General features: G+C 38.6%; 1 pseudogene; it reads right to left on the bottom strand.

Annotated features, from left to right (window-relative positions):
- Positions 1–1739: 1739 nt before the first annotated feature.
- On the bottom strand, positions 1740–4942 carry LOC149258972 (putative disease resistance protein At4g10780; annotated as a pseudogene).
- Between the last annotated feature and the right edge of the window lie 20284 nt (positions 4943–25226).

The following is a 25226-nucleotide window of genomic DNA, read 5'->3' as shown; positions in this document are numbered from 1 at the left end:
ATCAATGGGAATAATTCATTTATATAAGGAGTTATATTCACGAATGGAGTTTGCAAGCACAATATTATATATCTTGAACTAATTGTATTGTATTCCCCTTCTCCATATTGTGATTATTGTAGTAGTTGTTAATAATGTTCTTGTTGTTAACATCTTCTTGTGAATTGAAAGCGCATTTTTTTTTGTTTCTTAAAGTTCATGGTGAAGTCAGCAACTTTTGTTTGTTATTGTTGGTTTAACCTTTTCTTGTTGTTTGGATTGCTTGATGCAAATTATAAGGCTACATGCAAAGAAGCATCTATGCATGATCAACATTTTAGAACTTATAGTACACACTATGCAAAATGCAAGCGTGTTCCCCTTGGGACATATGGAAATATATAGTTGTATCTTTGTTATGTCAATTTGTAAATGCATGGAAGAAAACTAAATGCTCTTATACATAAATATATATACATTGTTAATATATAACTATTAGGTTATTGAGCTTTTAGATATTAATTATTGGTATCAACATATAAAAATATAAATACGATGCTAACTTTAAGCTTTGTGAGGCTTGAACTTTAGTTTCCATTCATTTATGTCTTAGTAATTGATATTGCTAAAACTTGGTTACGTGTTGCAATATATTCAAATTGTATATTAAAGGGTGAAATGTTTTTTATATTTCTCTATAAGGTGTAATGTACTTTAAGATGAGAGCAATTCTTAATATTATTTTTCACTTACTGAATAGTACATTATGTGATTATATAATTTTTATGGTCATAATAAGTATGTCACTTACCAGGACTTTATTGATTCCTTTCATATTTGTCATTTGTATCATCATTTTCTTCTTCTTAAAGCATGAATCATAGGTTAATATAAAATGTAAATGTCATGCTTTTATAAAATGAATTGTGGATTAACAGGAAATGTCAAATGCATGTCCTTTCACTCAAGTGATTTTTTTCAAGTTGCCAAAAATATTGCACATTCACTTTGAAGGACATAACTTCACGTGTGTTTCAGTTATGTATTGTTTGTTTTCTAGATATTGGTGCCTTAATTTATTTGTACTATGTAAAGAATTAATGTGGGATGATTGTGTATAAAGATCAAACTACATATAAAAGTATATTTTATGTTGTAATATTATTTTGAATTGGAAAAAAAACATTGATTGAAATTATTTTATTATTTTCAATTATTGCTTACCACATTGTGTTATGTTAGAAGCTATAAAATGTATAATACATTCTAGCACAAAGTATTTTAAGGTTGCTACTTTGCACTATCAAACACATTTTTTTTGTATATACAAAATTGATCATGAATACAAATTATAAATCTTGATCATGGAAATATTGATCATAGAGATCTATAAAGATCTTGTAGGAAAAGGCAAAGCTTATTAATCCAATATTCACCATAGCTCCAACCTTCTAAGGAATCTTCCACTTGATTATACTTTTGTATAATTTCTTCAATATCTATCATAGACATTGTGTACAAAGATCAAACTACATATACACGTATATTTTATGTTGTAATATTATTTTGAATGAAAAAAAAAATTAAATAAATAAAAATTGTTGATTAAAATGATTGTATTATTTTCAATTATTGCTTACCACATTGTGTTATGTTAGAAGCTATAAAATGTATAATACATTCTAGCACAAAGCATTTTAAGGGTGCTACTTTACACTATCAAACACATTTTTTTTTGTATATACAAAATTGATCACGAATACAAATTACAAATCTTGATCATGGAAATATTGATCATAGAGATCTATAAAGATCTTGTAGGAAAAGCCAAAGCTCATTACTCCAAGATTCACCATAGATCCAACCTTCTAAGAAATTTCGTACTTGATTATGCTTTTGTATAATTTCTTTTGTATCTCTTGTAGACATTGTTATCACTTGTACTTTTGAGTCTACTAGCTTGATTCTTTGTAGATTCTCTAATACCATTGAACAACCAAACACCCTTACTTTTTGGAGTGTTTTGAGATTCAAATAACTTTCTGGCAATGTGTGTAATGCTTCACATTGCATCATAGTAAATACTTTAATCATAGGCATTGCCCCATCTTCTATTAATGGTAACTCCTCTAATTCATCTAAACCAGATAATGAAAATATTTCTAATAAAGAAAATGCTCCAATCTCACCAAACTCTTTGGGAAATTTCCTTAACTTTCCGCATTTATGAATATCTAATCTCTTCAAACTCCTGAGCTTGTGCAAATCCGGAAGGTCTTCTAACGTAGAACAATTCCACAATTTAAGATGCATCAAATTGTGAAATTCGGAAAACTTACTTTGCATCTTAACCACGTGGGAGCACTCTAAAGTGAACCTTCTCAACTTTGACATTTTGAATATGTCGGAAGGTAACTCTGTCATCGATGTCAGCTGCAACTCGAGTGTCTCCATTTGAACCATGCTCCCCAATGTCCCTTCACTGACTGTTTCTCCGTTGTTTGGTACACGTAACACTTTCAGTTGTGTTAGAGTACTCAAATCCGCAATGGAAGCCACTTTTTCCATCTCCTCTTTTTATCACGTGTTGCCCACACGTTACTGCAGTATCTCATGTTTAAGACCTGCAAAGAGGTAAGTCCTGAGAAGCTACTAGGCAAACATTGCAAATCACCACATCCATACATGTTCAGATACATCAGGCATCTCAACCTGTCGATGTCAGATGGTAATTCTGTGATGCCGGAGTCCTGAAGATCAAGGATTTGGAGGTTTGGGAGAGCTGTGAGAGACGCAGGTAGCCTTTTGATGGGCACGCCACGTAAGCTGAGGCATGCTAGTTGTTTTAAACACCCCACACTCTCTGGCAATGACTGTAGTGACAAGAAACTCAAATCAAGAACCTTGAGAGAAATCATACTCCCAATCACCTTTCTTGGAATTTCTGTTAATTGGTTCCCCGCCATCAACAGTGCACAGATTTTTGGATCTCTCCATGATTCAGGAAGCGAACTCAATTGGTTGTGGCTCAACAAAATCCGAGTGCGGCCTGAACACTCATTTTGATTAAACACCTTCAAATGCTTACCTGTGCGGCAGCCAAAGTTTTCTTCCATCTCAGCAATGTGTATGCCTAAACCACGGATGACGTCATGCACCCTCACACTGATCACGCGCCCATCGATGTCTCTGATCATGGGTTCCACCAAACACCGATCTGCTAAAACCTTCACATAAATTCTTCCGATCTCGAATGGGTCTTCGTGGCCAGGCTGATCTTGCAGCTTCTTTCTTGCAAGCAGACCTTCTCCCAGCCATAACGGAATCAACTCACCCTCGACCCTAACAATTCGGTCCTCTGAGAAGGCAGCAGCTAAGTAGAGAAAGCACAATTGCAGATTGACGTCGCCGAGAGAGTCGTAACTCCACCTTAAGCGATCAAACAGATCTGCATGTTGTTGGCTCTGGACTGCCAATTCCCATTCCTGCGCATCAGTGATGCCTGCCATTGACCTCCCTATTACTTTGATCGCAAGGGGAAGCCCTCCACAATTGGCGCACACAAGCCTGGCCGTTTTGTCGTCAATGTTTGCAGGGACATTTCCATCATTATGTGGAAAAGCGTGATAAGCAAACAATTCCCAGCTCTTTTCTTCTACCAGATCTGTCATTGCTATCAAAGACTTCTCTGAAACTCCCATCTCCAGCAGTGCTCTGTGATTCCTTGAACTCATAACAATGTTGGAGTGGGAGTGGTGGATGAGCAGGGCCACACCTAGTTCCTCCAGCAGTTGCCCACCCTCTCCCCAGACATCATCTAGGAAGAGGGCAAACCTTTTCTCCTGCATTCTCTGGTTCAACCAGAATTTAACACCCTCTTCCGTCATATTTGGAGGCAAATCTACTTTTTCTTGAATTGTGATTTGTCTACAAAGATCATTCCTAAGGCTTGGAAAGGAGGGAGACTGTGAAACAGTCAGCCAAAGCAGCAAACCATCGTTAAAGAAATCCCTCACCTTTGGGCAGCCGAAGAGTCTCTTTAGAAGAAGAGTTTTGCCGGATCCACCCTTCCCAACAACACCAATGCGGGAAAGAGACTTGACATCTGCATTGATCAACCACCCCTCCAGAGTTGTAAATGCTTTCTCTTGTCCGACTATAAGGGGTTCCCCGATGAAGAAGCCGCCCGCAGGTGGAGCAAGACCTTCAGAGACGGTTGCAGAAGTGCGGCTTGAAGCTGCGCCGCTTTCTCTCCGAATTGCCATCCGCAGCTGCTGCTGTAGTTGGACCAAAGGGACCAATTTCAGATGTTTGTCGATCTCTGAAATTAAACTAGCGATCCTTCTGCCAGTTTTATAACGAGAAATTACATCAGACCTCCGTACAATTGAGCACTTTTGCACTATTGCTAGTGCTCGCTGGAGAAGCTCGTGCAAGTTTGAAACCCATGTATTAATGGCTGAAACATTAATATCACTTCCAGCAGTGGAATTTCCTCTCCTTCTATTTAATTCCAGACGGCATTGATGGATATCCGTCACCATAGGCTCGATTGTGGTAACCAGATCTCTTAGAGACTCCAACTCTTTCTTGCAGTTAACTGCAATGCCAACGTGGTGAAGAATCTGGTGGATGGCAATGTCAATGCCGACACCAATAAATCCAGGGAGGAAACCAGGATCAGCCATGATATGATATGATTTTGTCACAGCAGTAATATATCGAATCCCTCTTATAACACAACAGAAGCAGTCACAGAAGGCTGAATATATATTTGAAAATCTCAAAGCTAAAAAAACTTTGGTAACCAAAGCCTTGAGCCTGTGAGGAAGGCAGCAGAAATTGGAACACTAACTCCAATTAGAACAGTAATTCGAAAGCATTCATAAATGGTATGCTGTGAGGCATGGTGTTGCAGACTACTTATAGGAGTGATGATTGGTTCGATTGAGATTGCATTGCGGAGTGATGATTGGTTGGATTGAGATTGCATTGCAGAGTGATTGGTTCGATTGAGATTGCATTGGAATAAAAAAGAGGGTGAAGTTTGGTATACAAGTGAGTGGTGGAGGCACTTTGGGTGTGTAATGACGAGGATACCACTGTTTATTCAAAGAGAGATGTGACGTAAAGAGAGATATTTACTTCACGGACGGTGCGGCTTCTTTACCCCACCACCATAAAGATGAGCATAAAAGACATTCAAATAATTGATCGGTGGTCTTTCTTTATGTAAAGAGAAGCATATTTGTATTCTTTCTTTTATTTTCCCAAACGAAATGAATATTTAATTTATTTCAAAGAGATCATATTTAATATTAATTTTAATTGTAATTGTAATTGTGTTGTTTAATGATAATATATATTTTCAAATTTATTCTATTTTTTTTCAATTAGAGAGGAAAATATTTTGTGATACTTATGTTTCATCATAAATTTGTGGAGAAATTTGGTGTTTTTCCTCTTCTTTTAACTAATTAACTCATGATTTTTATCTCCAAAAACTTTCCTCTTATATTCACCGGTCCTCTAATTAAGTCAACAACTACCCTTCCTCTTTGACAATTTCCTTTGTTCTTCCCTCTAGGATGATGCATTCTTGAAGCAACTACATTTTTCTTCCACCTCCAAATTGGCTTGGAAAATGTTTCCAAACTCCTCTTTATTCCATTTTTTATTTTTGGCCTTAACAGCATTGAGTTTCTATTGGAATCAATACATTACCAATTTCCCTAGTATGTCTATTTCCTACCACCATGATAGAGCACTTTTTCTAGAAAATTTGGGTCTTTTAGCCAGGATTTTTTTTATATAAAAGGTTTATTCTTTGGACCACATAAACTTCTAAGAAGACCGAACCATGGTCTGAACTTTCCTTTGGAAGGATGGATGCTTCTAGAAAGACATCCCTTTCTAGAAAGATGAGATAATTTTCATTTATTCTCCTGTTCAAATTTGAGGGGAAGCCTTGATGCTTCCAATCTATGTTTGTGACAAATTTTTCCTAGAAGAAGTGTGTCAATGGTACAATTATTGGGCACATTAATTTCATGAAAAAATAAAGAAACAATTTATACATTTACTTATTAGGTTTGGCAGTTTCAACATCATGAGTATTTCCAACATTAATGGATATGCTATGTACCTAGATATTTTTAAATTATATGAATTGGAAGCAATCAAGGGTTTCGACCCTAAAATTATTTTTCATTCACATATTAATTCTACTAGATATGGTATTATCTTTCTAGCATGATTGGTTGAAGGAGGAGGAGATAGTCATGTCTTATGTGATACCCCTAAAGTTTTCCATGAAGATATTGGCACCCTACATAGTACTTATAAGCCATATAGGCAACATAGATGCTCTATTGCAAGTGCTAGTTATACCCCACAACAATCTCAAAATAATACTTCTACATCCAGAAGTCATTCTCAAAGAAAAGAACCAAGGAGAATTTATAGCGATGGTGTTCGAGAAGGTGGTGAAGGAAATCACCCCTAGATTAATATGGAGAAAATTCACGTTGATGGAGTCAATTCAAAAAGAAAAGGAAGTAACACATAGGGGAATACTCACGATACATCCAAGGATGTGAATACTCAAGTAATGTAAATAGATGACCTTGACAAAATACCAAAGATACTAGACAAGGCTTAAAAGCAAGCACTGGAAAGCTAGTCTATTGTTAAAGAATTAGCTCGATAAGGGATTATCAATTTTGAAAGTGAATCAGTTACATTCCATCATGAAGTGTATAACAAAGCATCCAGGAAGAGACAATTTTAACAAGTGAATTTAAAAATTAAATAGGTTTTTGGTAAAGTAAACTCAAAGATAAACATGAAAGGAAAAAAACCATTCAATTTGTTCGATTTCCATCAAGTAACTGGAGACACATTGGCTACTTGGTTGCTAAGCAAGAAACAAAAAATGTAGTAGTAAGATAGAGAATAAATAATTGAAAATGGCATTGTTACCAAAGCCATTGTTTGTTGAACCAATATCCACCTTCAAGCTAAGTCAAGCTTCAAAACGCACAAAACAAAATAGTTCAACGATGAAAGTTGCATCAACTTTGCTAATCATCATCCAATAGTAGATGGATGATAATATAAATACAAAATAATTGATGATATTGGAAGTGTGTAGAGTAGCCACAGCCTTGGAGCTTATATGTCAAAATTAATTCTTTCATAGACTATTTACAAAAGGACATAGAGAATGATGAGATGTTCTATAAAGATGGTTTAACTACATTTATTATGAAGGTGTGAGTTATCAATGAAACGCCAAAAAATAACAAAATTTTCCATCCCAAGGAAGAATTAAGAAATTAAAATAGTCTTGGAATGAAAGAATTAAAATGATCCAAGTCCCAATTTTATGTAAGATCCCCAAATGATAAAATTATAATAAATATAGCACACTTAGTGTTATGAAATAAACAAACTTCCAACAAAGATAAGAACACAATTGGGATCTAGAAATGCAACCCTTTATGTATATTATTAACTGAGGAAAAATAGTACATGCCCATACAATAAATTTCAGAGCCCCTACAATGGCATGCAAGACTACTTATCAAAAGAGAAAAACAAAGGCACTAAAGCACAATCATGGACCCTGGGTGGATCCACTAGAAAAATAATACCCACGGGGTTTTCGTCCTTGGGATCAAACTAGAATTGGTGAGGCCAAGTTCTCAATGAAAACACAATAAGATAGATAAACTTGGATGATCCCACTGTCAGGCTCCTATCCCCTTTTATAGGCTTGATGGACTCTCTAAAAATATTATTTTATTATTTTCCCTTGAAAAATGAAGGCAAATACTATGCATAGATCCCATGGGAAAATATCACGGTAAATACTGTGGACAAATTCCATCCACTTTGAGCATATCAAGAAAAGGGAATATTACAAATCCTCCCATCCAAAGATTGCTTACCCTCAAGCAATCCAATTCTATTCATAGTAACAACATTTGTACATTGATACCAGGATCCCATACAAAAGAGTATGCTATCTCATGCCTCCATGCTAAATGATCTTGAATAGATCCTCTAATCCCTGGATCCCAAACAAGCCTCTGGCCAATCCTTCTCTCAATAGATTCTCCTAGATCCCAATGCCACCTAAGTCTTGCGACCTATGGGTTATGATACCATCTGATCCCTCCAACACTACATGTGCCTAAGGGCCCAAGACATAATATTCCCTTGGATATGGGTATCCTCCTAAGAATCAACCCATCAATAGAGTTCCAACTCATAACCTCTCACCAATTGATCTTGTGGGAAGGATCTAATGCATGATTGCCCGCACATGAGATAAGTCTATTATGTTGATGTTTCATATTGATCATCTTATACTGCTCTACTTGGTCACCCAACATGATCCATTTGGAGGAGCTTGATTTTTTCCTGCTGCTACTGAGTTGCACATGCTCCCAGCCTTGGTAAGCCTGTGGTTCTTAGTCGCCCTCTACTGCGGTCTCCTGCTGCGTCGATGGAGTCGTCGGAACCACCAAAGGATGGTGATCCACATCCAGGTGTCCAGACTAAGCAAGAAGAAACTGCAAACGCCTTTGCATCATTAATATCAGCTATTGGCCCTCCAAAAACCAGGTCGTCAATATATAAGTTTGTACTTGAAGATATTCCAGAGATATCTCTTCCTCGTCTCTACCTCGTTGGGAAACTCTATCTCTAGCAAAAAGGGGATTGGTTGGCTAGTTTACAGGACTATGGCCATCCCCTCGTTCGATTCAGAAATGGGTCGAAAGAAACTGGACATCTTCAATAAATGGAAAAATCTATATAAGGTTCTTTGGAATAGAGTATTACACATTCCACTTTGAAACAAAGGAAGATCAAGGCTTAATCTTCAGAAATGGCCCATACTTCATGGACATGTGAGGGTTATACTTAAACAGATGGACCCCTGATTTTGATCCTGAAATGGATGTACCCAGTGCAGTGTCGGTATGGGTAAGATTACCTAATCTCCCTCTCCATTGTTGGGGCGATGAATTGGTTAAAGCCATCGAGAATGTTGTGGGGAAGTATATTGACAGATGCGAACCAAAAGAGAACATGCATGCTTGTGCGAGGATCTATGTCGAAGTGTATCTAGGGAAAGGACTTTCAGAGGCGGTAAAGATCAATGGACGCAAACAATAGCTGGACTACGAACAAATACCTTTCAAATGCAAGGTATGTCATGAATACGGTCATTTTTCAAATAGATGTCCAAAAAACAAGAAAGTGAAAACCTAGAAGAGTCTGAAGCTAAATGGGAACAAGTCAAAAAGAAAAAATCATCAAATAAACAACCCATCCCCTCATCAAGCCATCCACAGGCTCCTCCAGACCCTTCCCCATCTTCTCCCATCTTAGATAACTGCACTCTAATCCCTTCATCTCTTATCAATCCCAATCCTTTTAGACCCCTTGATGAACCTCCTTTCCTCCCCTCACCCCCCTCCTCCGCCCCTCATCCTTCCCCTTCCCATATCCACACGCCCTCAATCCCTATAATACATTGCAACCCTCAACCTCCCTCAATGGACATAAACTGACAAGAAACAAATCAAATGAATCTCTCCAAACTCTTGAACATCAAAATAAAGTAGGAAGAAAATCTAACAAAGAGCTAAGAGATGAAGCAACAACAAAAGAGATGGATTTAGGAATGCAACAGCCTATGGATTCCTTCTTTGGGAAAAGTTCCAGGAACAATGAGAAAAATAAAAATCAACAAAGAGGGAAAGGTCCCTCATCACATCAAATAAATAAGTAATGATTGTGATCTCCTGGAATTGTCGTGGTCTGGGAATGCCCTTTAAAGTAAATGCAGCAAGAGATATTTTAGTAAAGGAAAACCCATATATCCTTATGCTTAAGGAGACCAAAACAAGTTGTCAGGAATCAGAAAAAATGATAAAAAATTTAAAAAATTATGAAGGAACAACTCAACAAGCCATAGGGGGCTCAGGGGGAATCTGCACACTATAGAGGAAAGGAAAATGGGAAATGCTACAGCAAAAAAAGGAACAATACTAGATCCAAACAAATCTAAAAGAGACAACTTCGAATGAGAAATTTTGTATCATCAACATATACGCCCCTAACCACTACAGGGAGAAAGAGCAATGTTGGAACATGGTTCAAGAAACCTTAAATTAAACTCACAACAGAAAATTCATTGTGGGAGGGGATCTCAATCTCATCCTAAATATAGAGGAGAAATTTGGAGGGACCTACCATGCAGACCCATCTAGGGATGCCATTGAAACCATTATGGAAAAAAACAAGTTAATAGATATACCTCCAAATAATGGTAGGTACGCGTGGAATAACAAAAGGGTAGGAAAAATAAATATAAAAGAAATATTGGATTGAATTTTGGTTCAGGACAGCATCATCTCCCATTATAATTCAACAAGATCAAGAATCATTCATACTACGACATCTAGCCACAAACCTGTTGTAATCCGGCTGATGGACAACCAAGGACCATTACCATTCAGATACTGCCCATTATGGAACAACAACGAAGAATTCAGAAAAATAATATCGGAAGTATGCTCTCAGAAGGTCATAGGGTCACCCTACTTTGTGACGAAAACCAAGCTTTAAAATATGAGAAAGGAAGACAAAGCTATTAGAAAAGATGGAGAAACTACAAGATGCAAAAGAAAATAAGGAAGAGGACAAAGAGGATCAACTCTAGGAAAAGGAACTTTTTTGGGAAATATATAGAGAAAACTGGAAGAAGAGGCGAGATTAAAGTCAAGTAGACTATGGCTAAAAGAAGGGGATAAAAACACAACATTTTTCCATAACTTTATGAAAATTAGAAGAACTAGAAATCAGATTGATAAAATTCAAGAAGATGGACAAGAAATTAGAGGAGCAGTGGAATTAAAAAAAGAGGCACACAAACATTTTAAAAATCTTCTAACAACAAATGAAGAAGCAGCATATTATCACATTTTTTTGCAACATATCCCAAACAAGATAAAGAAAGTGCAAAACGCAGAAATAATGCAAGAAATCTCAGAAGAAGAAATAGAGGTAGCAGTTTGGAGCCTTCATCCGGATAAGGCACCGGGTCTGGATGGCTTCACAATATAATTCTACAGACAGCACTGGCAGATAATAAAAAAGGATTTAGCAAGAATGATAAGAAATGTGTTCAAGAAAAATGGGAGGCTCGACCAAATCCTCTTATCTAGCATTAATACCAAAGGATGCTAATCCCTCCACTTTCAGTAGATTTTGGCCAATTTCCTTGTGCAACTCTTCTTATAAAATAGTAACGAAGATAATAGCCAACCGAATAAAAAAAACTCTCCCTGAGATTATCTCGGAAAACCAACGAGGTTTTGTACCAAACAGACAGATTATAGATAATGTTTTGGTGTTCCAGGAAGTTCTTCATTCAAGCATGCTAAGAAAAGAAAAGGAATCATTATAAAATTATATATGGCCAATGCCTTTGACAGGGTAAGTCTCCCTATCTCATGGTTGTTCTAAATAAATTCAGTTTCTCAAGTGAAATCATCGAGGTTATTAGTGCTTGCATAATGGGCCCTTGGATAGCACCGATGATATATGGAAGACCTAGTGATTTATTTCAAAGCTCCAGAGGGCTGAGGCAAGGATGACCTCTTTCCCCTTTTTTATATATAATAATGTCTGATTTGTTAAGTAGAACTTTGGAAAAGAGAAGGAGAGAAATAACTTTAATCAGCTTGCAAATCTCTAATGGAGTTAAAAGCATCAATCAATCCTTGTTTGCTGATGATACTTTGTTGTTGGGTGGTGCTTCATGTATAATTCCCCAAAGATTTAAAAAAATCCTTGACAACTTTATGGAGGTCTCTGGTGGCCTCTTAAACAATGCAAGTGTAGAATATATGGCTGGAACACTACACCTCGCATCATGCAAAGAATATCTCAGATTCTTGATATCCCTATTTAGGAAAACTGGAACCATTTCTTCTATCTTGGGCTACCCATATTTAAAGGAAATCTTAAGGATGAGTTGTGGAGCACACAAACTGAATAAATGAAAGAAAAAATCAAAATTAGGGAATGATGTCACTGAACATGGCAGGCAGGGAAAAATTATTTGGAGAATGATAACTGGCAAGGATAGCTGGTGCAAGAAAACCTTGGCTTCGAAGTATATGAACCATCAAAGAACACAATTGCTAGTTGAAAGTGTTCCAATAAGGTCGTGCATGCAAGTTTGGAAGCTTGTTAAGAAAATGATTCCTACTATCAGCGAATACACCTCAAATTTGCCAAGCAATGTTAAAAATATCAAGGTATGGGAACATAGAATCATGGGGAAGGAACCTTTAAATTACATTTCAGGTTGTGAAGATATAAAAGATTGGATGCAGGACAAAGGGATAACTACCCTACACTCCATATCTCCTTGGGAAAACAGGATTTGGCAAGACTGGTATATACCAAATCTCCCTCCAAACTTAAAATTTCAATGGGACATCCTAGTGCATTACCTCAAAGGATTAGCCCCAAAAAGCATGGAGGATGAAGATATAATAATATGGGACCCAAGTGGAGGAAGATATACAGTCAAGTCCGGATATAATGCTCTACAAGCTCAACAAAATGAACAAGATTTGGCGCCATGGAAATCCATTTGGAAAACAGAAAGTCTCCCTAAAGTTAAAATCTTTAGTTTGACTGATCTGAAAATCACTCTTGAGTGATCTCAGTTAAAGAATTTTTGAATGAAGGTATTACAGACTCATGTGCTAGTGTGTGTCTATGTTATTTTAGGCAACGGATCGATCAGATTGCAAAATACACAGACACTGGAAAATGGAAAATAGTAGAGAAACACAGTAAGCAAATACAAGAACACAACAAATTAATAAGGAGTTCACCCTATCCTCTAGGGCTACGTCTCTGGTCTAGCTTTCAGTGGTGGCCTTCTTTTATTGTGTCTTTAAAGCAAATATTTACCATGAGGAGTTCAATCTGAGTCTCCTGAAACAGAATTGCTTGGCAGGGTGGTTCTTGGATCCCCCAAGCCACTAGAGTGCACATACTCTTTTCCTATCCAAGTCTTGACCTCTCTGGTCTTCAATGGAAGGAGCCCAATGTGGTGCTCAATTCCCGACAGATATCCTCACAGGGATTGCCTGAACCTCTCAAGCTCTCTGTCTGCTCGATGCTGCCTTATGCTACAGGTCAGTTCGGCTCTCTGTCTTTCTGCTTCTTGCTTCACTGTCTTTTCTTCGCTTTTGCTCTCTCTGTCTTCATCTGGTTTTTCCCGTGTGTTCTATTCTATGTCTGTTCATGGCTTAAAGCCAATCGATCTCATGACTGCTCACTTCCTCTTCCGCCCCCGTTGGATCACCTGCTGTTGCTCACTTGGAGTTCCTTGTCTCTGCGTCATCATCAACGGCTCACAGGGAGTGGCCACTTGTCCTCTCGAAAACTACGCCAGCTCTTCCTCATCGGTTCAGTTTTCTAGTTATGTTGTGGTATGACTCATCCGCCAACTCAGCGGTCAAATCAGACGTCAAGCTTCTTTGTGTTGCGGCTTAATCCCCTTTCAAATTTGGTTCCTCCATCGGGTGCGATCTCCGCCATCAGATCTGGAGCCCCTAGATCCTACGACATTCGCTCATTTCGTGCGGTTGACTTGCTCCACCGTTAGCGCACGATGAGCGGTGGTTTTCTCTCTCATCTGCTTGCCACGCATCGGGCGCTGAATGGAATTGCTCGTTTTTCTCCAAATCCGCTTATCGCCCAAGGATACCCTTGATATACTGCTGGTTTTGGAGCGTGGGACCCACCTTTCGCCTTAGCGCTTTCCCCACTGTTTTCCCGGCTTCCATGTGACCGAGTGCCTCGGGGCATTCCTTCTCTAGGGGTTTCACCCAGCGATGCGTGATTAGCGCTAATCGCGCATCAAAAATGCCCTCTGTTTCCCAATCCAGGCTTCCCAATGGCCAGTTTTGCCTCCTGCGCAATCTCCATGGGCCTCGGTCAGCGCGCTTTGACCAAGGTCCTCGTCGTTCCTCATTGGTTGCAAACTGCCACTGTCCAGAGGTCTTCCTGATTGCTCTGTGCTCTTAAATTCGAAGTTTTGTCCTGATTTGATACAGTCATGGTACTGTGATAATCTTCATGGATCCAATTCGGATCACGACCTTCCCACTAAAAAAGCTTTTGGACCACCAAAAGTTGGTTTTCAAGCATCGACTAAGTGAGGGTACGATTGTCTCACTTGCCCAATCTCTATCCACTTTTCACTGCTCGGCTTTGAACCCTTGAGCCCAACTCTGAGGTACTCAACATCTCCCCTGCGTGTCGTCCTCACATTCCTGTCCAAAACTGTGTCTTCCTGCAATTCATTAATATATTTAGGTAGCAGGTCATCAATAGAAGGAAACTGACTCTGCTCTTCGGGATCCTCAATTAGTGAGGGTTCAAACAACCTCAAGCAATCTACATTTACGACTGAGTAGATATGCATGTAAGCTGGTAGATCAAGGCGAAAAGCATTCTCACCAATCTTCTCAAGTATCCTAAAAGGTCCATACCTGATAGGCTTTAGCTTTTTACCTTCACCTTGCATCCTGTCCTTGCTGATATACAGCCAAACTTGGTCACCAACTTGGAAACTATGCTCCATCCGATGCTTGTCATGCCTTGCCTTGTATTTGGCTTGGCTCTTTTCCAGCTGTTCCTGTACTGCCTGGTGGATCTCTTGGATTTGTTCAATGAACCTAGTTGCCCTGTCCACATCACTGTGTCCCTCAACTGTGGTATCTTTACCAAAGACAAAATCCAAAGGAGACCTTGGTGTGAAACCAAAACAGGTCTCAAAAGGAGATCTCTGTGTAGAAGAATGTTTTGCTTTGTTGTAAGCATGTTGCACATAACACAAATGTTCATCCCAAAGCTTAGGATGTTTGCTGCAATATCCTTTGAGTAACTGGATCACTGTCCTGTTAACTACTTCTGTCTGGCCATCAGTTTGTGGATGAAAAGCTATGTTTTTCTTCAGTTTGGTGTCCATTAGTTCCCACAGACTTGACCAAAACTTTCCCACAAATCGGGTGTCTCGATCAGATACAATGGAAGTGGGTAATCCAAAATGAACCCATACATGTTCAAAGAACAGTTTTGCAGTTTGTTCAGCTGTAATCTATTTATTACAAGGTATCAAAATACACATTTTGTTGAACCTATCCACAAAAACATACAGATAATCATGACCTTTCCTAGATTTAGGCAGTCCTCCAACAAAATCCATGGAAACACTTTCCCAAGGGTGAGAAGGAAATGGTTATGGAGTGTACAAGCCTAGTTTTCTATTGCTGGGCTTGCTTTTAGCACACATAGTACACCCTCTTACATATCTAGAAACTGTCTCATTCATTTTTGGCCAATAACAAAATCTTTGCAGCTGTGCAACTGTTTTACTTACCCCAAAGTGACCTGATATCAGAGAAGTGTTAGCTTCTCTAATTATCTTTACTCTCTCAGTTTGTGGAATGCATAACTTCCCACAATGATATAAGAGTCGGTCCTTTACATGATAATCCAATTCTTCTACTTGTTTTCCTTGACTTAAAGTTGCATATACATCTTTGAAATCTATATCTTGAGCATATTGTTCAATGTAACTCTCCTGTAACACAAAATTATGCTTAAGTATAGTAGATGCATTTATAATGGGTCTAGATAACATGTCTACAACTTTATTGTGTATGCCCTTTTTATATCTGATGACTAAATGAGACTGTTGTAGAAAACCCATCCATATATACTGTCTTGATTACTGCAACTTAGTTTGGGAGTGTAGATATTGAAGTGGTTGATGATCAGTATGTATTACTGTCTCTTTTCCCATTAAGTAATGTTTCCACTTTTTCACACTCTGAACTAATGCATACAATTCTTTATCATATGTTGGGTAGTTAACTACTGCAAGGTTAAAAGTATTAGAATGATACCATATGGGTTTACCGTGCTGTGTCAACACTGCTCCCATGGCATAGTCACTGGCATCTGTTTGGATCTCAAATGGTCTTTGAAGATCAGGCAGTGCTAGTACAGGTGCTGTACTAATTTTTTCTTTCAAGGTGTCGAAGGCTTTCTGTTGTTTGCCTCCCCACTTAAACACCTTGTTCAATCCTGTTAAAGCATGTAAGGGAGCTGCAATTAAGGAAAAGTTAGAAATGAACTTCCTCCAATATTGTGTTGCTCCTAAGAAGCTTCTAACTTCTGTAGCAGATTTGGGTTTAGGACAGTTTACAATGACTGCTACCTTAGAGGGATCTATCTTCAATTCACCACCCCTACTATATGACCCAAATAATTCAGAGATGTTTTGCCAAATTCACATATTGAGAGTTTAACATGAAGTTTTTCTCTTTTCAAAACATCTAGTGTCTGCTTAACATGCTTTAAGTGTTCTTCCCACATTTTACTAAAAATCAGAATGTCATCCAGATACACAATAACAAAATCATCAAGAAAAGGTCTGAGTACATCATTCATTAATCTCATGAAAGTAGCAGGATCATTAGTTAAGCCAAAAGGCATAACCAGCCACTCATACAATCCCTGCTTTGTTTTGAAAGTAGTCTTCCATGCATCTTGTTCTGCAACTCTAACCTAATGGTATCCACTGTGCAAGTCTAGCTTGGAGAAATAAACAACTTCTTTCAATTTATCTAAAAGATCATCTATGCGAGGAAGGGGATAACGATTTTTTATTGTTATCTTATTGAGTGCTCCGTAATCAATGCACATTATCCACAAGCCATCTTTCTTTCTCACCAAAACGATTGGTGACCCACATGGTGATGTGCTAGGCCTGATGAACCCTTTCTCGAGCAACTCCTGCACCTGCTTCTTGATTTCAACATTCTCTAAAGCGGACAACTTGTACATTCCAATGTTAGGCAATGGAGCATCTTGCTGCAAAATAATATCATGCACTATTTCCTTTTTGGGTGGCAGACCTTTAGGTTCTTGAAACAAGATATCATACTCTAAAACAACCTTTTCTAAATCAGCTTGCTGTTTAGCATTATAGCCCTCAAATACATTGGTTTTATCAGGTTTCTTTTCCTTTACAACCATCAGTAAGAATTGTTTGCATGAATTTATCATTCTTTTCATCTAGTTTATGAAAGTATAATTATTCTTGAGCTTATGAGCTCTTACAAAGTACTCGATTCCATCTTTAACAAGTAGATACTTGTTCTCAGCTCTATAGAAAATAGCTTTTCTATAATACAAGTAAGGACTTCCTAAAACAATTCCACATATATCCAAAGGAATTATGTCTAACTCAACCTCATCTACAAATGCTGACCCAAAAGAAAACTTGAGTTTGCACTGTCTAGTCACTTGCAGTTGTGCTCTATCATTCAACCATCCTAATGGGTATGGTTTCTTGTGAGGTGTAGTTGCTAACCCCAACTTCTTTACAATTGCTTCAGAAATTAAATTCACTTGTGAGCCACTATCAAACAAAGTATCAATATTTTGGTGTTTGGAAATAAATTGAATATGGAAAAGCTCATGTCTTTTTCTCTCATTTTCTTCATCAATAATAGATTGTGCAGAATTACTAGTAGATGCTTTAGAATTCTTACATTTTATACCTGTGTCTACAATGGTTGTTTCATCCCTTGAGTCTGACCCCAAATATTTCTGAATAGCTACAACAGTCTTCTTCTTCTTGCCCTCGAACTTCTTAGGTCTCAGCTCTGGATGCAGAATCCAACAATTCTCATCATCATGCCCATCCTTTTTACAGTGAGTGCATGAAGCTTTGCTCTTCTGTGCAGCGTTAGCCTTCCTTGCTTTCCACTTCTGCTTTCTTTTCTCCTTGCTCTTGCTTGCAGTGGGTTGGGATGATCGCCCAACTTCTGGACTTCCATTCTTTCCTCTAGCTTCTAGATAAGTAGCTTGTACAGATACCTCATCTATACTAGTGGGATTAAACATGAGGATGGTATGCCTCATGTAGCTGTGTAGACCACCAATGTACTTGAACAGAGTCTCTGGTGAGTCTAATGAGATTCCTAGAATCAATGCTCTCTTTCTAAATTCTTAAGTGTACCCTTGCACGCTTTTCCCTTTCAACTGTTGAAGAGTTTGCCAACTCATCATGGCTTGCTGCATGTAGGCCAATGGATAGAACTATTTTCTGAAAGCAGAAACAAATTCACTCCAGACAGAGATAGTCTTACCATGACTTTTCATGTCAGCTTGGGTTCTGCCTTCCCACCAAACCAAGGTAGTGCCTCCAAGGTGTAGGCTTGCCAGCTGAATCTTGCTCTTGTCTGAGTCGATATTCTGCACTCTGTAATAAACATCAATTTGTCTAATCCAATTGTCCAACTTTTCTACATTTAACTCTCCATCATATATAGGTAGATCAAATTTAACATCTAGTTTGATCAAAGATGCTTTCTTTTTGTGTTTAGGGCTGTTAGGAGGTGTGAGAAATATTTCCTCTTTCCCTTTTCCTTTTGAGTGGTCATGGAAGTGAGACTCATCTTCTCCTTTGTCTTGTTTAGAGCCTGATGAATCTTCATCCTTATGTTTTCTGAAGTCCCTATACATTTCTTCTACCATGGACTTTACGGCTAGGAAACTTTCTATGAATTGAGGGTCTGGCCCCATTGAACCTTCCTCTGACATTGTCTTCCGAGGATAGACTCTCCCAATTTCAGGATTAGTTTCGACCAACTCTCCTTCTCCTAATTTGAGCTTTGATCTAGTTAGCATTCAACAGCTAAACCAACACAAGCTTGTCTAACCTTGCAGCGTAGAGCTCTGATACCACTTGATTTGAAAATCACTCTTGAGTGATCTCAATTAAAGAATTATTGAATGAAGGTATTACAGACTCATGTGTTGGTGTGTGTCTATGTTATTTTAGGCAACGGATCGATCAGATTGCAAAATACACAGACACTGGAAAATGGAAAACAGCAGAGAAACATAGTAAGCAAATACAAGAACACAACAAATTAATAAGGAGTTCACCCTATCCTCCAGAGCTACGTCTCCGGTCTAGCTTTCAGTGGTGGCCTTCTTTTATTGTGTCATTAAAGCAGAGATTTACAATGACGAGCTCAATCTGAGTCTCCTGAAATAGAATTGCTTGGCAGGGTGGTTCTTGGATCCGCCAAGCCACTAGAGTGCACAAACTCCTTTCCTATCCAAGTCTTGACCTCTCTGGTCTTTAATGGAAGGAGCCCAATGTGGTGCTCAATTCCCGATAGATATCCTCACAGGGATTGCCTGAACCTCTCAAGCTCTCTGTCTGGTCGATGCTGCCTTATGCTACAGGTCAGCTCGGCTCTTTGTCTTTCTGCTTCTTGCTTCACTATCTTTTCTTTGCTCTCGCTCTCTCTGTCTTCATCTGGTTTTTCCCATGTGTTCTGTTCTATGTCTGTTCATGGCTTAAAGCCAATCGATCTCATGATTGCTCGCTTCCTCTTCCGCCCCTGTCGGATCGCCTGCTGTTGCTCGCTTGGAGTTCCCTGTCTCTGCGTCATCGTCAACGACTCACAGGGAGTGGCCACTTGTCCTCTTGCGAATTGCGCCAGCTCTTCCTCATCGGTTCGGTTTTCCAGTTATGCTGTGGTATGACTCATCTGCCAATTCAACGGTCAAATTGAACATCAAGCTTCTCTGTGTCGCGGCTTAATCCCTTATCAAATTCAGTTCCTCCATCAGGCGCGATCTCCGCCGTCAGATCTGGAGCCTCCAGATCCTACAACATTCATTCATTTCACGTGGTTGACTTGCTCGACCGTTAGCGTGCGATGAGCGGTGGTTTTCTCTCTGATCTGCCTGCCACGCATCGGGCGCTGAATGGAATCGCTCGTTTTTCTCCAAATCCGCTTACCGCCCAACGGCCAGTTTTTCCTCCTGCACGGTCTCCATGGGCCTCGGTCAGCGCACTTTGACCGAGGTCCTTGTCATTCCTCATTGGCTGCAAATTGCCACTGTCCAGAGGTTTTCCTAATCGCTCTGTGCTCTTAAATTCGAAGTTTTGTCCTGATTTGATACAGTCATGGTACTATGATAATCTTTATGGATCCAATTCGGATCATGGACCCTATTAAAAGGAAAATTCCTCACTACCGAAAACCTCAAAAGAAAAGGATTCTTTGGCCCGTCAAGGTGTTCAATGTGTCTAAATGAAGAGGAATCTATTCAACATCTAGTTTTGGATTGCATATTCACTAGAGAATGTTGGAAGCAACTATCTAGTCCCCCAGAAGTGGAACTCAACTTTTCTAGAACCTTCAATGATTTCTTTATCGAATGGAAAAAAATATCCCCATACCCAATGAAGAATAAGCAAACCATTAAAAGGTTTTGGGAAGGTTTTCCATCTGTTCTATGTCGGTAGATATGGGTCTCAAGAAATAAAAGCATTTTCAAAGACTAGGTTCCAAAAATTGGAAGAGTCCGATCAAAAACTTGGGGACTCACCTCAAAATTCTTAGATATGAAAGGATTAAAAGAAATTGGCAATAGTCTACTACAACAAGAAGAAAGGAACTGGATCAACAGGGAAATGATAAGAAACAATGGAAATATTAATCCCAGGGATAGACCTCCAATTCAGAATTGGAAAATCAGACTAAACAAGGAAGAATTTATAAATTGGAAAGAAAGCTTGAATAGGTTCTGTCTCTTTTTTGACGTGGCCTCCAAAAATAATCCAAGCAGGGCAGGAGCTGGAGGGAACATCATTGAGCTGATAGGAAAATGATTGTCTCCTCTGAGTAGGGTCTGGGGGAAACCTCCAACAATAGGGCAGAGATATATAGTCTGCTAATGGGATCCAAGATCCTTAAAAAAAGGGAGATTAGAGACCCAATAATTCTAGGGGATTCAATAATTATAATCGAAGCTATGGTCAACAAAAGAAACTCCTCAAACGCTGCCATGAATCAAATTCTTAAAAGAATAAGGCACAATCTGGCAGGTTTAGGAAACATAACATTCAAGCACATTCTGCGGGAAAACAATAGCACTACAGACCACTTTGCAAATATGGCAGTGTCTAGGCCTGAAGGAGAAACAAGAGAAGAGGTGGAGGTGTATCACACAATGATTCCTTAGTGTCTGTCCCTTCATGAACATCATGACAAAAATCACTCTTTCCCATGAAAATATGAAGTCCAAAACAAAGCAGATTCGAAGTATCATTATAAATCTCTGCAAAGATATTTCACCAGCCAAAAAAGCACGGAAGTCTCGTGATCTCAATCAAAATATCCTGCACAAATCATGTTGCAGCCATAGCTCGAAGATCAACGTGGTAAAGCCAATAGTGCCTTCCCAGGTATGCATGATTTCTAAGTGGCATGATCCTTACTTTGCTCCCTCATCACCTTTATATCTCGGGTCTTTCTTATCCTTTCGCAGTCTCAGTTTGATCATCACTCATCCTGTAGCCCATGTCTTTCATCACCCCCTTGCCTCTCTGACCTTTTCATCCTTCAAAGTTGTCTGGGCACTTCTCTTATTTTAATTCCTGCCTTTCTTCAGTGTGATTCCTCTCCTCCTCTCTGCAATCAGATAACTGGTCGTTTCCTTCCAATTGCACTCAACCTTTTGGTCAGTCATTCACCTCTATTATGTTTTTATTTAGAGTGCCTAAGAATCATAAATCTCGATTCGGGTCCCCTCTTCTCCTTCCAATATTTAGCTACCAATACAGAAAAGTTCCTTTCCCTTTGCTTGTTTCTGCTTCTATCATCCAGCCATAAAGGGAAGGCAAAACAACGAAGTCACAAGCAGCAAAAATAAAGGTGTCATTCTTTCAAGGGCAGGGGAAGTTTAGTAAGGTGGTTTACAAGAAGAAATCTCAAGAAGCATCATCACAAAACAGAGAACCAAATTGTGTTTCTTAGGAAATTTGAAGACCCTACATAAATGGTGTTCAATCCAATTGAGAGAGCCTCCCAAAACGATAGTTGTGCCACCTGCAAAGCCAATAAGTTTATGATTAGTAAGATAAAAGAAACAATACAAGAGCTGAGGTTTGAAATGAAGGCTGAGAATGGCTATCTGAAGAGACAGTTGGAGAGCCAGAAGGGAGAAATTACTTCACTCAAAAACAAATGTACTCACTTGGAGGAGACGGTTACCTATCTCAAAAACATCACATTGAACCATGAAGGAGAAAATTCAACTTATCAGAGCAGCAAGCAGAGGTCTTAGCAAGAACATTCAGTGAACCAATATTAATAAGTTTTTAAGTGTTTTAGAAGTATTTTAGAAGTATGTTATGCAAATGTATTTTACTGTTGTCTCAGTTTGTAAGGCAATATGCCAGAGTAGTAATAGGAATCTTTGGATTTTTTGGAAACATGTCTAAAGGCTTCAGGGACTGCGTTCCCATCCTTCTATCCTTTGGCATGAATCCAATCAACATCAAATGTAATAGGTGCTTTCTCCTCTCTCATTTTTTGGAAATATCAAAATATAACCGACCTTGTTTAAAAAAAAAAAAAACATGATCCATTTGGAGAACTCTGCCCTTCTCTTCCTAATGTATACAGGTGGGTTGGTAGTGCTGCAAGATTTATCTATGTACTCCTATAGAGGGTTCCTCTGGAACTCCTAACCGTATTCCTCCTACTGCCTTGTGAGGGACTTGAGACGTTCCTCTACACTAGACAACTTGTTTGTTGACTTGACACGCACCCTTATGAGCTCCTCAATTTTTATGTTCTCCTATAAGATGGTGTCTTGGGTTGTCCAGACTCTCTGCTTCAACATCATAATATGTGTCTTGAAATGCGTGATCTTTCCCTAAAAGTTCCCTACTGGAAATTTTGGTGCCCTGCTAAATTCCTCTATATTTTTCTGTACCAGATGCTCAACTATCATAGCTCCAACTTGAACGTTTGACTGATTCTCCAGAAATGGCTCATCTTGCATACTATATTTGTCATGTTGTCCTGCATGATCATGTTGGTTTATTACCATTGGCTCCTCACTTTATTATCCTTGAATGTCTTCTCCTTGGCCTTTTCCGCAAGTGGGGACAATCTGTTGTCCACCCTCTCTGGTTGACAAACATGGATGTACTGGTGGATTGTTATTTAGACTTGATTTCCCATACTCTTTCTGGATGTCCTCCTTGATATCTATGGACTCAAATACATCATCAGGAGGAATTACCTCCTTCCTTCCCCCCTGTATTTTGTCAATCTAACTGATTATCACTGGCTTGTCCTGCAAGTTTCCTTGAAACACATTGTGTTTCTGCTCACCATATGCACTTGACTACTCAAATATTTCATAGGTTTTCTCCTAAAAACTGGTGAGCCCAACTATGGATGAATCCCCATGATCTAAAGGAGTCTCTAACTATTCTTCCCTTGTTGCCTCGTTATCACATGGACATGAATGGTTAAGGGCCCAAGGTCCCTTGCAGATAAAGCATAGTACTCTCCTCCTTAGTTCATTCTCGCTGCAGATTTTGTTCTTGCTTCCTCCATAAATCCTTCTCAACTCCTTCCTAGTCAACACCCTTCTAAGCAATTTTATGCTTTTCCTGGCCAACTTCTCAGCTAGATCATAGGAAGCTGGTGATACCTTTGGTTTCTTCCTCCAAATGGTCAACAATTTGGATCTTAGTATCTTGCAAATATCAGCGTCTCCTTCTAAGAATTGAGACATAACCTTTTGCATGCTTGTTTTGACACAGTCTGGATGAGATGATGTAACATTGGTGTAAAAATTTTGTAGTAATTGAAAGATTAAGTTGTTGCATTCCAAATTCGACATAGAGGTGCCAAAGCTAAACTCTGCAATGAGTTTTAAAATTATGCACCGCTTCTGAAAGGTAGGAAGCATGATGTTATTCAACCCAAGGGCTTCTACTATCAGCTGCAGTATATCTCTCATGAGGTCATTATTGTAGGGCAGTAGTGGCAATGTTAGAGCTATGACCCTGTTGAGACAAGAAGCAATTGTGAGTTTGACCTCTTCATAAGGATGTTCCAAAAGTTTGGGTTGTATTAATGCAAGCATGGATGGCTTGAGAGTCCAACTAAGTTTTTTTCCATTATGGTCGCCTCACATCAGATAGGCATGCATCTAACTCCTCAAAATTATGGAGGTCTATGGTTGAATTCATTAGTTGTAGCTCGGATACAAGTGTGAAGAGCTTAGCCTCTCTTCCTTGTTTTTCTTTCACCTCCCATGGGTGCTTCAATTGTAGAACGACATGGAATCTGTTCGAGAATGGGCTGCTATTTTGACCATCATTTTGGTCTAAGGTGCGTAAAGGACCATATATTCTCACTAGTTCATCAAGAACTTTCTGCGTGTTATCCAAAGTCTCCTCAAGAGAATCCATCTTTTCAGTGTTTCACATACCAAATTAGGAAAATATGTAAGAATACATGCCTTCCTAAATATTTCACTTCGACAAATTTGTCCCAAACACAGTTGGAGCTAGCATATATATATATATATATATCTATATCTTTTTTTTTCACCCTTTTTTTAACACAAAAAAATTACCCTACAAACAAAATGTACTTGGTGATCTCTTCCTATCTTCTCGTGAAACTCTTGTCTTTCTACAATTCTTGGCAAATATGGAAGCATTCCCTAGTCTTCCCTTACCCTCACAATTATGCTAGACTTCAAATTTTGTGTTCAGTTTTTTGAACTAAAAAATGTCCAAAAGATGGTATCGCTATAAACTTTTGATTTACAGATCGACATATGCCTCCTCAACTTCCGTTGATGGTGAGAAATATTCTATCGATGGTTGTCTAGATAATTTATTTATTTATTTTTATTTTTATTTTTTTTATTTTCAGTATGAAAAAACAATATATTCATTCTCAAAAAAGGTACATATGCTTCTTGGTGAAGCACCCAATACAACAGTAAGATCAGAAATAGTAACTGGTGTAGACCCATAGTCAACGGTCATACATATTTTCCTCCATATAGCCTGTCCATATACACAGTCCATAGACTATATACAATATTCAAAATATCATAAAAGTCTAGTGATTTCAGAACTTCATGCATGATCTGAAATAGGCAAAATATATGTGAATGACAGAAACAGTGTAGATAGTACTAGAAGAGTAAATAGACAATGTAGATCCATCTGATAATAAAAAAGAAAGTAATCGGGGTGAGTTGTTTTAACCTGGCAGTGGCAG

Source organism: Pinus tabuliformis, chromosome 6 (assembly GCF_031772625.1).
Source record: "Pinus tabuliformis cultivar Carrire ecotype Pingquan chromosome 6, CPIR1, whole genome shotgun sequence".
Classification (NCBI taxonomy): domain Eukaryota; kingdom Viridiplantae; phylum Streptophyta; class Pinopsida; order Pinales; family Pinaceae; genus Pinus; species Pinus tabuliformis.
This window is presented reverse-complemented; position numbering and strand designations above follow the sequence as displayed.